Source organism: Budorcas taxicolor, chromosome 24 (genome assembly GCF_023091745.1).
Source record: "Budorcas taxicolor isolate Tak-1 chromosome 24, Takin1.1, whole genome shotgun sequence".
Lineage (NCBI taxonomy): Eukaryota > Metazoa > Chordata > Mammalia > Artiodactyla > Bovidae > Budorcas > Budorcas taxicolor.
Genome location: NC_068933.1, coordinates 28,193,252 through 28,208,970, shown reverse-complemented (window position 1 = coordinate 28,208,970; position 15,719 = coordinate 28,193,252). Strand labels below are relative to the sequence as shown.

General features: G+C 45.0%; 1 pseudogene; it reads right to left on the bottom strand.

The window, feature by feature from the left end:
* The window catches only part of LOC128068261 (calpain small subunit 1-like), a 189,696-nt pseudogene that overhangs the window by 821 nt on the left and 173,156 nt on the right, over positions 1 to 15,719 (bottom strand).

Here is a 15,719-nt window from a genome sequence, read left to right as displayed (position 1 = left end):
GCTCCAGTCACCTCTGCATCAGCCCCAGGTGTTAGACTTTGGAGGAAGGCTGCTTGAGAAACTCTAAAGGAAATTAAGGAACAAACTCCGGTTATCTCCAGCAAAAAGAAGAAAGAATTGAAAGGTAAAAAATATTTGCCGCCTGTAGTTTTTTTTTTTTTTTTTTTTTAATGAGGCATGTGGGTTTTCATCTTTCTGTTTCCCAGTAACTTAGACATGAAGTGAAGTGAAGTTGCTCAGTCGTGTCCGACTCTTTGCGACCCCATAGGCTGCAGCCTACCAGGCTCCTCCGTCCATCGGATTTTCCAGGCAAGAGTACTGGAGTGGGTTGCCATTTCCTTCTCCAGAGAATCTTCCCAACCCAGGGATCGAACCCGGGTCTCCCGCATTGTAGGTAGACGCTTTACGGTCTGAGCCACCACATAGTAAGTGTTTAATTTGCTGCTTTAGGGTGGAAATTTCCTAGATTCAACACTGATTTGTTCAACAATAACTTCAGCAACTTTGTGGTGAATGCTAGACATGGATATAGGGGACAGACTAGAACTATAAACTGGGATAATAGAAGCTGTCACTGCATAAAAGAACCAGGTACCAAAATTCAAGAAAAAAGATGGGAATAAATTCTAAGGGATTTATTCTTTAGTGTGACATGAATGTCAGGCCATCCTTATACTGTCCCACCCATGTATTATATAACTGAACAGAGAGGCTCAAGGTCCTTGAAAATTCTCCATTTTTTGCACATTTAACAATGTGCAAAGAACCTGTGAGAAACATGTTTTTGAATAGAGTTAATAATAACAGAATATTACAAAGTGTGATGTTGGTCCTTTAAAATGGTTTGAGTCAAAGATCATCTGCTAGCATATGGATTTCAGTTTTGCTACCCTAAAGAGAAGGCTTCAGATTACAGTATTTAAAAATTTTAGTTTACTCTCTGAACTCTAATTTAATATTAACTTTCACTTAGAGAAATGTCTTTTGAAATCTAACCTGAGCCAAAGGAAAACTTTCGCTGACAATACGTTTTGCCTGGGAGCGATTCTTCGCCACTCCCAGTGGTCCTGTCTTGATCCTTCTGATGTCTATTACTGTTTTGTTTTTGAACTCGGTGGGAGGCGGATGTCTCAAAGTGTGATCCATTCTTCCTAGAAAACCTCAGCATCACCTGGAATTGCAGACAAGGCAGGCATACGGCAGACTTGCCTCAGTGTCAGTCTAACTCAGACCAGAGAGGTCCTTCTCTGATTGGGGACAGACATCATTAAAAGTGTGTAAAAGCTAGGCTTGCACCCTGATTCGTGAAAGAATCACCTTTGCTTACACACCTAAAAGAAGAGGGTCCCTGATGGCTCATGAAACCAGGAAGAAACCTGACCTTGAACATGCTAACCATATGGATTACAACTGAACACGATATTGTCCCAATAGTCAGGAAACTGATGAAAGATTTTCAGTTTTAATGCTAGTGTCCGTCTCCTGAAGACACATAGAGTCTCAAATAGTACAGGCCACATCCCTGATTTTAAAATGAACTTTTAGCCAAACAGCTGGTAAACAGGTTTCCTTGAAAGCATTCAATATCTTACTGTCTTTTCAAAGATTCCCTTTGATCATTCATTTCTCTGCTAGTCTAACTTCTTATCACTGATTTCTTCTACGGGTGTAAGGCTCATACTCCTTGTTCCCACAATATTATGCAAGTCTGTAATACTCCTAAAATGAAAACCATAGTGCTCCACATGCTATTACAATAAAGACTTTTGAATTATAGTCATAAAAAGACTAATTTGGTCTCTCTCTAATTTAAAACAAGACCCTAATACATTTAAGGATTTGAGAAAAGAGGCATTGCTGTTTGACTCACTCTCCCTGACCAGTCTTTGAGTTGTTAGTCTTGAGTCTGTTTTCTCTGTTTTCTTAACCAAAGTATATCCTACTAAATCTGAGAAGCAACCATCCTAGGTTAAGATTTTGATTCATGTTTCTCTCTTTTCCTTTCCAGTGTCTCTCTCTGATTGTCCCTGATTTCCCATAGCATTTAATGCTCATATAATGCAAAGAGCTAACTGTGTTCCCTAATGGATTTGTACGTGTACATATGGTCCATATCTTGAAACAGTTTTTAATTTCATATAGCTGTGCACTCAGCTGCTGGTTTCTACTGCTTCCAGAAACCTTGCCAGACCATCTGCAGACCTCTAATTATACTTCTGACCAGAGGGCAACTGGCAGGAATTAAGTGTTATCATCGTATTCAACAAAGTTTCATGATTCCAAAGCCCTCACTCAGAAACAGTACCAACCGGCCTTCAGAAAGAGACAGAGGTTAGCAAGGCCCCTACTTCAGCTGCTGTCTGAGTCAGCAAGTATTGTTGATGCTTAAGAGGAGCCAAACTCAATTGAAGAGCGATTTCAGCAGCTAGGGAGACAGCTTCAAGTTCAAGTCCCGATGATCATGGCAACCATTTCCAGCTTTTTTTTTTACTGGGTTTCCAAAGGACCATGCAGTAGAAATAAGGGCAAAATTAGAATACATTTTAGCTATTGTAAATTCTGTATAGCAAAATGTGCAAACTATGCCTATTCTTGTAAATAAATTTTACTGGACCACAGCCAAAAAAAAAAGAGTAGCAGAACTCAGACCCTGCACAAATGTCAATCATCAGATGGTCAGAACAATAGGGCTGGATATGAACAATAACAAAGATTTTTGAGATGCTGGCATACCTTCTTGGAATCAGGAGGAATAATTGTGACTGTCTTTGAGATCACAGCAAATCATAGGATGAGGCTAACTAAATGCAGCTTTAAGGAATCCCCACCAGAAGAAAAGACCCGCTAGACTGAAGGAAGCAAGCTAGTTCAGCAGACCTTCTGTATAGGAGGTGACCTGAAGGGAGGGAGTGCAGGATCCCTGTGAAAGCCTTGCAGACCACGGTTGATTCCGCTGATCTGAAAATGGTTGTCCCCTTTCTCAGTAAATCACCCCAAAGTGGCATGATTTATGTATAATCAATTAACTCCTACAATTTTTCTTTTTGGTTGCATGGTATGTGTGATCTTAGATCTCCAACCAGGAATTGAACTCACTCCCCTTGTATTGGAAGCAGGAAAATTTAACCACTGGACCGCCAGAGAAGTCCCAACTCCTACAGTTCTTTATTCGTGCCCTTCTAGCCATGTAGTTATCACATCCAGTTCCATCTCTTGCTTCCTTGTGTAACTCCCTGCATAAAGGGATGATTTTGGGGAAAGGACACACACACACACATGCTGTTGTGTTTGTTTCAGGGAAGCCTAAAGCTGTTGTATTAGTCAGAAGGGAACTTCCTGCTTTTATTTTGTGAGTGGACTGGTAGATAAGAGTGAGATGTAGGGTATGCATGACAGGAAGAAAAGGAAAATTGACAACCAGTAGATCCTCGTTATATTACGCTGGTAAGTGATCTGATGCTATTTGGCAAGTTCAAGTTCAAATTCCAGAGACAGGTGGTTTTTTGTAGAGATACAGGTGTATGAGCCCCATCACTCCATCTCTGTACTATTTCTTAGCTTGAATAGTTCCCTAACTTGTCTTCATACCTCCTGCTGCTGCTACTGCTGCTAAGTTGCTTCAGTCGTGTCTGACTCTGTGCAACCCCATAGACGGCAGCCCACCAGGCTCCCCCGTCCCTGGGATTCTCCAGGCAAGAACATTGGAGTGGGTTGCCATTTCCTTCTCCATTGCATGAAAGTGAAAAGTGAAAGGGAAGTCGCTCAGTCGTGTCCAACTCTTAGCGACCCCATGGACTGCAGCCTACCAAGCTCCACCATCCATGGGATTTTCCAGGCAAGAGTACTGGAGTGGGGTGCCATCGCCTTCTCTGCTTCATACCTCCAGTTGCTCCCAAATGCAGTCCATCTGGGACCCCATGGCCAGAGTGACTTTCTGTAAACACTGCTTCCATCAGCTCTCCCAGCTCAGGCATGTTCAGTGTACTCTTTTCTGGACCGATGAGTCACGCAGCATCTCCCCAGCGCGTCTTCGGCATTTCCACCTAGGGAAGCTTTGCTGGGATGAGACTTTCTCCTAACATCTTCCTCTACCTCCCTAAACAGTCTTCATCCTGTTGGGCTCGGCTCTGCTCCCAGCCTCTGTGAGTCTTCCGGGACCACCTGCAGCCATCTCTCTGAGCTCTGAAAGCCTCTGGCACATTTTACCAGCTTTGTTCACTTTCTTGTATTCTTCTCCGTGTGAATCTTATCTGCCTATCTGAGTAGTCAGCTTCCTGATGCTGAGTCAGTGGGCCTCTTCTCCAGCCTGTTTACACAGGCAGTGGAGAGAGAATCGGGTTCTGATCAGCTCACTATCACAGTTACTATTATTTTTTAATGTTTATTTATTTATTTGACTCTGCCAGGTTGCGGTTATGGCATGTGGAATCTAGTTCCCTGACCAGGGATCGAACCTAGGCGCCTTGCCATGGGAGAGTGGAGTCTTGGGCACTGGACCACCAGGAAAGTACCTGCTTTTATTTCTTGCTGCCTCTTGAGTTTGTGGTTGAAGATGGATTATGCCAGTTTGGTGAAGATTTGTCTGCGGTTGCTGGTAATATCTGTGCTGTAGTAGGTCCCAGTAGTGACTTGTGTTGGGTACAGAGATCACACTCTTTCTGATTCATGTTCCCACACCCAGACATTTTTCTCAAGCACGTTGCCGGCTCAGAGTGACAGGATCTGGAATATCCTTGACATTAGCCGTGGATGGTGCAGAAATCAGCTTTCCTATCAGAACCTCCAAGAAGCCCTTGTTTTTAGTCTTTGTCACCAGCCCAGGTACCTCCTATGCTCTTGGTCAGCCCAGCTTTGGGAGGCTTTCAGTGCTGTTTAGAATTAGTATGTTTCCTCTCTGAAAACTACATTTCTGGGACTTCCCTGGTGGTCCACTGGTTAAGACTCCATGCTCCCATTGCAGAGGGCATGGGTTTGATGTCAGATTGGGCAATTAAGATCCCTCATGCCACATGGTGAAGCCAAGAAACCACATTTCCATACCCCAAATCAGCTTCTATATATACTGCAATAGGGAGCTTCCATATTGTCCTCCCCTCTTCCCAGCAGGGAACACCCATTCACCCTGCATTTACGTTACCTAAATGCATTACAGCTCATAGAGTGAGCATGTGTTGGGGGACAATGAACCCCACAAGTGACCCTATGCAGAGCGAAAGTGCTTCAGTCCAAGATGACCTGTGGTTGCAACCTTATACAAAGGCGAGGCCTGTTCCATTTTTCGGTGCCTGTGCCAAAAATTACTTCTGTTTGCCTCTCCTTCATCCACCAATTCATTCTCCAGTCTTCTGTCCTGAGGCTAAGGAGGGCTGCCTGGAGTTTGGACTAAAGGAGAGTACCTCCTGAGACTGCAGCTGGGAAGAGAAAGGAGCCACCTGTTCATTTCCTAGTTCCTTCCTGCTTCATCGCAGTTGTAGCAGCGGCTCCATCATTTACGGCAAAAGGATTCGCAAAACCTTCCACGGCTCTAATGCTCTGGGCTTCAAGATTGCCACCCGCTCTGTGTGTCCTTTCAGACTCCAGGTGGTGACAGATTTCTGGTGTGGCTCCTCCTGGCGTGTCAACAAGGCTTGATGGCTCCCTTCACCCCGTTTCTTCACTCAACTTCCTTAAACTCTTAATGCACCATCTGTCTGCCTCATGGCCCCTAATTGATACAATGCCCTCTCCAAGAGCACCAAGGTTCATCTTTCTTTGTCTTTATCCAGATGCGTCTGGGTATATTGATCTCTCCTAGGGTGCTAATCATGGTGACTGACCCTAGAAAAATCACTTGTTGTCTCAGATGAAGAAAGATTATTCATAAGCCAGACCTTAGTTCTTGATGTGAATCCAGGGTTCCTGTTGACAAACCAAGCTGCTGGATGTGACCCCTGTTAGCACCGGCCCCGTGAGCTTGACCCTACACCCTATGGGGTTCCCAACTAATAATAAACGATCAGGACCACATAATCTTACTTATTGGCAGGGGTACCCATTGAATAGACTCAACAGCCCGTCAAAAGCTCAGTGGAATATGTCTGCCATCTTCCAGCTCTGAGTTGCAGGACGTTGTGACGATACCATTCTTATGATGCTAGCTAGCTTGCCACTGTCCTAGAGGGTGGCTCTGGCCGGAGTTATTCCAAGGAGGCTGATGCTTTTACACCACCACCTTCAGTGTCTTTCGGATATGATTTGTTCACAGTCCTCTTTCTGCTCAACCAGGGTGACATTCATGCTCAGATGTGTAAGAGCCATTAATAGCCTGTTTCATCAAAGAGAAGCCCTCACCCGCAAACCCTTAGCAGAGTTTGCTTGCTTTGACGCTTCCTAGCGGCCTCAGAGATTCTTGTTTTAATTATCCTTTCTGCACACATCATGCTTTTGAAATTCCCAACATATTTCCAAGTTATTTTAGCTGGGTATTTTCCTGCCAATCTTAAAATCGGCATTCCTACTCTTGGCTTCTTAATGACTCTTGCTGGTGGGAGAAAATAAAAAAAAAGGAGAGAAAGGATTTATCTCAAGAGGAGGAGGTAGTATAACCATCTCTTGCAGAGGGTTTTTTTTTTTTTTTTTTTCATTCAAGTGCAGGATGCGGAAGGGCCAACACATGCAAATTTGAAACAAGCGTTTCCAGAGCATCAGTCTTGTCACGCATGCGTAAAACAAATTATCCAATGGGAGCAGTGCGTAAATCACTCAACAGAGCTTGCCAAAAAATTCCATTGCACTCCTTCCAGGATCTAAAACCCAAACATGTTAGCGTTCCAAGCCCTTACCTAAAATATTCTGAAGGGAAAATGAACTGTGAATAACTGGAGAAAGGAGAAGCAATTCATCCACCTGATGTGACCACCTGCTAATCAACGTTCCCACAGTGTTTCGTATCCAGCTATGAATCAGAACTCTTGAGCTAAGTTTATGGCTTAAAAAGCCAAAGATTCCTGTCATCATCATCACTGTTCTTTACCAGTGACTGGAGCCAGAATCTGCGTGAGTCTTGATGTGTCTTAAAGGATATTTGTCTACGTGGGTTTTGTCTGATTGGGGGAGGAGCGTGGCTTGGTTTCAGAAGCTGGGGCTAATGGGAAGTGCGGGAATTCACAGTTAAAGAAAGGAAAGGCCTTAGCGAGTTTTAGTGTCTTAACCCACTGCGCACCCATGGAAGAAAGAACTCGACATGTGTTAGGATTGTATAAGAAAAGGTACTTCCACGCACTTTTTTAGTAAAATGCTCTTGTACAAGACACAGCACTTTGTGCAACACTGTTCAAAAAGCATTTATTGAGGTAGACAGGAAACAATTCTTCAGCAAAATGACTGCCCTCCACATGTAGAAGGTAAGTAAGGTCAAACAAGAGGAGCCCCTAAAAACTGGAAAAAGAGAAATGAGTTCAGCTATAAAACCAATGCCCTGAAATAGATTAGGGGGCACACAGTCTGGCACTGAGCTACAAGATTCAACATAGTTCTTTATCAGTTTGCTAAGGCTGCTGTAACAAAGCACCTGGACTGAGTGACTTAAAACAACAAACATGTATAGTCTCAGAGTATTGGAAGCCAGAAGTCTGAAATCAAGATGACAGTAGGGCCACGCTGCCTTTGAAATGTGTAGACACATCCTTCCTTGACTCTTCCTAACTCCTGGTGATTGCCCACCGTCACTGGCATGCCCCAGTCTGCATCACCCCAATTCTTCCTCTGTGATTGGATGGTGTTCTCTGAGGGTCTTTCCTGTTATAAGGACACCAATCATATTGGGTGAGGGGCCCACCATACTTCAGTATGACTTGATCTTAAATCTGCAACAACACTGTTTGGAAGTGAGGTCATCATGTTCTGAGATACTGGCACTTAGGATGTCAACATCTTTTTTTTTTTTTTTTGTGGCAGGGGGACGCAATTCAGCACACAACAATTTATATATGGAAATACGGCAGGAATAAAATTAACAAATTAGGAATTTTCATCTTTGTTTCTTTTCTCCTTTTTTTCTTCCCTTCCTCCCTTTCATTGTCTTTTGTCTTCCTCCTGTTTGCTTTCTCCCTCCTTCCTTCCCTCCCTCTTTCCTTTCTCTCTCATCTTCTCCTCATTGCTCCCTTTTTTTCTTTTCTTATTTCCTTAGCCATAGTATCTTGATGAGGAGGGACAAACAGAACTAGAAGACACTGAGTTGATGTATGTAAGAAAAGGCTTGTCCATAGCCAGAGAAATATGACTCACAATAAGAAGGACAGTCTGCCCGTGTTATTAGGAAATCTCACACACAGCATAATGGAATTTTGAAGATGGAGAAAGAAGATTTAGAAGTGTAACGTGGGTGATAGAGCTAAAGATGATTTTCAGAAATTGGCTGTGCTTCTAGGAACAGCCATCCTTTACCACCAGTGAGAGCATCCTGAGTGCATAGCTGTGTTACACTTCATGACTTCGGAGTCCCGTCTGTATTCCATCCAGATGTATCAGTGATGAGGCAGGCTCTGTGCAGGGAGGAAACAGGACTGATTTGGCTCATGCTACGTGAAGCCTGGGGATTAGCATGCTACATAAATCTGATGGGGGTTCTCCAGCAATGGAGGCATGATAACAAAAGTCAGGAAAAACTAAATAGTGGTCAGGTTTGTTCAGGCACAGCCCAGAGGACAGAGAAGCTTTTCTGGTGGATTTTAGTATCATGGCTCCCTGAGACTTTGCTGCTGGTCCAATGGTTGAGAGTTCGCCTTCTAATGCAGGGCCTACTGGTTTGATCTGTGGTCAGGGAGCTGAGACCTCTTGGCCGAAAAAACCAAAACTTAACACAGTAGCAGTATTATCAGTTCAGTTCAGTTGCTCAGTCGTGTCCGAGTCTTTGCCACCCCATGGACCGCAGCACGCCAGGCCTCCCTGTCCATGGCCAACTCCTGGAGTTTACTAACTCATGTCCATTGAGTGGTGATGCCATCCAACCATCTCATCCTCTGTCATCCCCTCTCCTCCTGCCTTCAATCTTTCCTAGCATCAGGGTCTTTTCAAATGAGTCAGCTCTCATCAGGTGGCCAAAGTATTGAAGTTTCAGCTTCAACATCAGTCCTTCCAATGAACATTATATTATATTCCAATGAACATTATATTATAACAAATTCAATAAAGACTTTAAAAACGATTCACATAAAAACATCTAAAGGAAACCATCCTAACATGGCTCCTCTGTAACAGACAACCACGTCTTATGCTTCCTCGGCTGAGAATGAGTCCTTCACATTACCCAAGCAAGCCCACCTTCACATTACCCAAGCGAGCCCACCTAGACATTACCCAAGCAAGCCCACCTTTTCTGCTCCTATGCTCATGAAGCAAACTTCTCACTTTCAATTTTCTCCTCCAAGCGGATAATCTATTAGTTTCGTTGACAAAAATATTCTCTTCCCTTCAGAGTTTAGCACACCTTAAGGGCAAGATTGCAGGTATTTTAGGCTTTGTAGGCCGTAGCAGCTCTGTGACTGCAATGCAGTTCTGCTGCTCTGAGGGGAAGGAAGCCCTAGACACGTGTAAACCTTGGGCCTGGGCGAGCTCCAGTGTGACGCGATTTACACAAACAGACGTCAGGCAGAACTAACAAGCCTTAGTTCACTGACTCTATACTAGACCATAGGACGATAATTTTTTAAAATTAATTTTTAGTGAAAATTTGAATTTCTGTTTTATATGTAAATGTCACTTAGTTTGGTTAATGCACATTGCCTTTTTGTCCCCCGAGGAAATTCCAAGGGTTTAATTTTCTAATTTTATTTTTTAAATTTGAAATTTTTTTTTTTTTACTTTTTTTGTGTGTTGGAGTATAGCGGATGAACAATGTTGTGACAGTTTCAGATGGACAGCAAAGGGACTCAGCCACACATGTACGTGTATCTATTTGAGTCTCTCTTGTATATGTAAATCTCACCTAGTTTGGTTAATGCATACCACCTTTGAGGAACAGTTCTACCTTCAGTGGGCTTCCCTGGTGGTTCAGTGGTTAACAATCCATTCTCTCAGTGCAGGTCTGGGTTTGATCCCTGGTCAAGGAACTGATCCTACATGCCACAACTGAAAGGTCCTGCATGTACAGCTTAAGACCTGGCACAGCTATATAAATAAATAAAATATTTTAAAAAATTAAGTGCTGTTAAACATTATTATCCAGGTATTTATCTTAGCCTGCTGCAAACCTATGTTTTGGCTTTACCACTAGTTCAGGTAACAAATTCCATGTATTTATCTCCTAGAAATCAAGAGCATTCCAAGGGTGTCTTTTGCAAAAAGGTTATTGGGTTACTTCACATACCCCAACACTTCTAAGTAATACAGACATACAGTGGTTTTCCACCATTTTAGCCACCCAAACTTGCTAAAACATTGCATGGGATCTTAGATAAAATTGGTAACAAATGCACTGGTCTACTTGTAGACCATTTAATTTTCCCCCATATAATTCAGCCTCGTATCACACACAGTCATTTTTTTCTTTTAATTTGGCTTCCTGCCACTAGTCTGATGGCTCCACGAAGGCAGAGCCTGTCTATTTATCGCTATAGTCAAATGCATAGAAGGCCTCCAATGAATATTGTTAAATGAATGAGGCAACGTGTGAGGTAAGGTCCTGATGCTCACCTGAGTCTGAGGCTTCCTCTGTGATTCCCTTTCTCTCATCTGGTACCCAACTTGGGCATGCTCCATGAAGCCCTTCCTGGGATGTAAGGTGGAGTTTGATTGGCATAGAGCCTTGAAGTAAAGCTCACATGCATTTTATCTTATTGGGGCCTCTTGACCACTCTAATATGGTGCATATTATCACCACTTTCAATTTGCAGATGAGAAAACAGACTTGGTCACAGTCACATTGAGGAGAAATGTTAAAAGCTGTAGCACCGAGACAGCTCCAAATATACTCCACCAGAATTGCAAGCGCCTTTGGCTGCAACTTATGGGAAGGGATCTTAAATTATACCCCAGAAAATATACACTCACATGCTTATACAGTTAAAGCAAAATTTCTACAAAAGAATGCCCTTACTAATGTAATACACTCTGATATTTTTCTTCTGTTTAATTTCAAAAAAATTCTAATTGCAACCACAGACTGAAAAACAGCGTTGTCTGACATCCAGATTTTCTTGCATAATTTCCCCTCTCATATCGTCTTTGCTCTTCGTTTTGAAAATGAAAGGGTCGTTGCTTTCTTCTCCTGCCAGTCTTCCCAGTCTCTCTCGGTGTGAAGTCAGCCAGTCCGGGGAGCAAGGTAGTTTCCTTGAGTTGAGGTCAGGGAGCACAGAATGGTCAGGACATTCATCATCTGAAAGGGAGTGGACAGCTTTCACAGGGGCGAAAGCAATTCCGACCTGAAAGCCTGGACGTGTCAGGCAGGAAACAGTTAAGAGACCAGTCAATGCCTTGAGCTGCCAAGACCACCACACTGTTCCTCCAAAGATTAGACAGAGAACAGATGTGGGGTAACTCGAGTCCTTCAGAGGAAGATAGCAACGACGTAAATTAACCTTGTCTCGGGCCTGACAGAGGGACCTCGCGCTTTTTGAAGTCTTCAGAGTGAAGCTGTGTTTTATGGGCCCTTCAAGGTTGTATACCTTTATCCAACAGACCGAGCTTAATTAGAGCCGCTTGTTTACTGGTGGGAGGGAAGCGAGGCCAGTGGGGGCTATCAGGGTGAATGCTCGGAAAACAGTCGAAGGAGCCTGCAAGATGGCTGAGGTTTCCTTGAGTTCTCTTCAGCCTGATAAGACTCCCTTCACCCCTGGAGATGACTTTGGTCTATTTTTTCCAAAACTGGAGAAGCAAAGAGGTGAAAACGTTCCATACGCCCAATCCTCTGGTTTGGAAGGATTGTGGTCACCGTCTCCCGCGAGGCTGGCTTTTCTGGCAGATGGAGAGGTGCACCCACACCCCGCTGCTGGAGGACGGACCTCCGGGACCCTCACCCCCCATTGACACGAGTCACCACCTGGGATGTGGCTGAGTTTTATCAGCGGGTGTTTACCCAGAGGCTTTGAGGAGGGCCTGGCGCTTCAGCTCCCTGAAGATAAATCCAGCTGGGGTGGGATTTGAGCCAGGGATGGCTGTGCTGAGGGCTGGGTCCCAGAAGAAGATATGGGGTTTGGCACATCACTGATAAAGGCCTGGGGATCGGAGGCCTGCTAGGAAGTCCTGGTTGGATTCCTGGAAAATTCTGCGAAAGGGCAGGAGCTGGGCCTGGTGGGCGGCAGATGAGGGTGCTGGAGTCTGCACCAGGGTTCCCTGAACATCCACGGGAGTGCCTGGGCTCCTGGGCAAGGAACAAGAGGATTGAGCAAGCCTGGGGGTGGAGGGCAAAGGGGGGACAGGAAGCTGCTGTGTCTGGGTCCCCGGGGTTCTCTGAGTCCCTGGTTGATATCCAGTGGTCAGGAACTGATCAGGGAGGACAGACATGGGTCCCAGAGCCATGCTTACCTTGTCGTGGGCAGCTCTCTCCCATCATCACCTTCAAACCAGCTCTTTGGTCCTACGAGGAGAAGCTACAGATTCACCCAGGCCAGCCAGGACCCGCCATGAACTGGTGGATCCCAAACACAAAACAGCAGAGGCTGCCTCTTCTCTCTGGTGGGAGAGCTGTGTCTTCTTTTCATTCCCAGGGCCAAGTTTATTTGTGAGTAGGGAGCCTGTATTCTGGTTGTGGAATCTAAGGACTCCTGAAACAAGTCCCTGCCTTAAACATCCCTTCCAGACTACCTGAAATGACACCTACAATTTGAAAATTTAAGTATTATTAAAAAAAAATAATTGGTTCACAGGGAGATGTGAGAGCATTGTTGTCTGTTCACATCCTGCTACTCTCTTTGCTCATCTTCTTACCATCGAGCTGAGGTCTGCACAGTTGAAGGTTTGGAGGACTTTCCGGGGAAGGGAAGCAATTTGGAGTAAGAGGCATTGCTGGGAAAGGCAGTCCAGGGGGATGTCAGCTTGAGGTCTTTGGTGAATCTGGGTGTTTATGGCAGGGAGGGTGGTCAAGGAACAGATTTTAGAAGGGAAAGTGTCTAGGAGAAGCCAGCGGAACAGATGAGGAAGGACCAAGAGAACTGTATTGTGATGACTCGGAAACTGTCCCTAAGGTTTAGCTGGCCCTTCTGTTCCGCTAGCTCTTAAATCCTGGCAGGGCTCTAGTGTCCTGTGAGAGATGCTCTTGCCCAGGGAAACCTTTCTGCTTCCTCACTTTCAACCTGAAGTCTAGCCGACACCCTTGGGAGCAGTTCTGAGCAGACTTTGCAGTGAGCTCTTCTGAGCAGGGACCACTCGTGATTCTTGTGTGCATATCACCCCACTCAGCTTAGGAAATGCAGAAGGTACATAATAATGTTTGCGCAAAGGCTGATCCACCCAGAGGATGGGTTGTGCCGGGTGCACGTCTCACACTGGTATGTGGCCCCAGACCTTGGTCCTCGCTCTTCCTCCTGCTTTGTTCTTCTCAAACCATCAGATCAGTTCAGTTCAGTTGCTTAGTTGTGCATGACTCTTTGCGACCCCATGAACCGCAGCACGCCAGGCCTCCTGTCCATCACCAGCTCCCAGAGCTTATGCAAACCCATGTCCATTGAGTCGGTGATGCCATCCAGCCATCTCATCGTCTGTCGTCCCCTTTTCCTCCTGTCTCCAATCCCTCCCAGCATCAGAGTCTTTTCCAATGAGTCAACTCTTTGCATGAGGTGGGCCCAAGTATTGGAGTTTCAGCTTCAGCATCAGTCCTTCCAATGAACACCCAGGACTGATCTCCTTTAGGACGGACTGGTTGGATCTCCTTGCAGTCCAAGGGACTCTCAAGAGTCTTCTCCAACACCACAGTTCAAAAGCGTCAATGCTTTGGTGCTCAGCTTTCTTCACAGTCCAACTCTCACATCCATACATGACTACTGGAAAAAACCATAGCCTTAACTAGACAGACCTTTGTTGACAAAGTAGTGTCTCTGCTTTTCAATATGCTATCTAGGTTGGTCATAACTTTCCTTTCAAGGGAGTAAGCGTCTTTAATTTCATGGCTGCAGTCACCATCTGCAGTGATTTTGGAGCCCAGAAAAATAAAGTCAGCCACTGTTTCCACTGTTTCCCCATCTATTTGCCATGAAGTGATGGGACCAGATCAGTAGGTGCTGCCTAGTCATCCCTCCAGACTCAACTCAAATGCCATGTCCTCTTTGCAGCCTTTTCTTTCTGTCTTCATGTGAGTATGCTCATGTAAACACCTCATCACATATGTCACAGTGGATTATCATTGCTGACTTCTTTTGTAATCTTACCCACTTGACTTTGACCTTCTTGGGGTCATTTGTATCTTATTTCCAGCACATAGCACAGTACTTGGCACCTAGCAGACTCTAGTAACCTTTCAGTGAATTGGTTAGATATAAAATTGGCTTCCCTGGTGGCTCAGACGCTAAAGAATCTGCCTGCAATGCAGGAGACCCTGGTTCAATCCCTGGGTGGGGAAGATCCCTTGGAGAAAGGAATGGCAGCCCACTCCAGTATTCTTGCCTGGAGGATCCCATGGACAGAGAAGGCTGCTGGGCTACAGTCCATTGATTTGCAAAGAGTTGGACATGACTGAGCGACTAACACTACTGCTACTCCTATATAAAATTACTTTCAAGGGATCTCACCCACATTCCCAGTGGGTTTTCAGCCATTGTAGGGCTCAGCAGCAGAGATAAAAACAACACCTGGGTTGGAATACGAGGAGGTCTGTCTGCTCATTTCAGTTTGCCACAAAGAGCTAACTCCTTCTCCTCACCAAGTCAAGTTCCCTTGATTTTCCTTCTGAACACTTTCTGGACTTGGCATCTGAAATGGCAGGGGATTAATTTGGCTTGTGAAGAGCTGACATGCATTTCTAGGACTGCGAGTAGTGAAGGATTTTCAAGAAATAAAAGAGTCTATACAAGGATTGCAACTCGAAGCCATAAACTAAGAGGCCATCTGATTGTGATGAAGCTGTGCATCTGGGAGGCAGATGTGCTGGGCTGGCCTCTCATGGGGCAAAGAGAAGCTGGACCCAGGACTGAACGCACAGGGGCCATGTTGATTTCATGTTGGTTTCTGCCTCTGGACAGATCCAGCCCCTCCCTTGTGAACATTTCAAAAGGGGATCCCTGCTTCCCAAGAGGCTGAGGCAGTGGTGGGACAGGTTTCTGCCGAAGTAAAAGACCCGTGTTAAAGGTAGGGTCAGAGTGTGGGGTCCTGGTTTACACAGATATGCACAGAGTGTGGAGTGTGAGTCTCCTGCTGTGGTCATGCTTCATCCTGGTTTGGGGGGAAACTGCCAGTGTTTCCCTTCTACAAGACTTAAAGCTGGGCTTCCCTCCCTTCCTTTCTCTTCACTTTTTTTCCCCTCTCTTTATTCTTTTATTTTCTCTTTTCTTTCTTTCTCGCTTCCTTCCCTATCTTGCTGCTTCCTTCCCTACCTTGCTGCATTCTTCCCTCCCCCCGCCTCCCTTCCTTCCTTTCTCTCTTCTCTCCATCATCCTTCTTTCCTTCGTTCATTTTTATTATGACATATAAAAATATACACACATTAGTCAACATACTGTAACAAACCCCCCATGTTCCTGTCACCCAGATTCAATAGCTGTCAGCATTTGTTTCACCCCCTCGTATGTCCTGCAGATCACAGACTGGGTGGT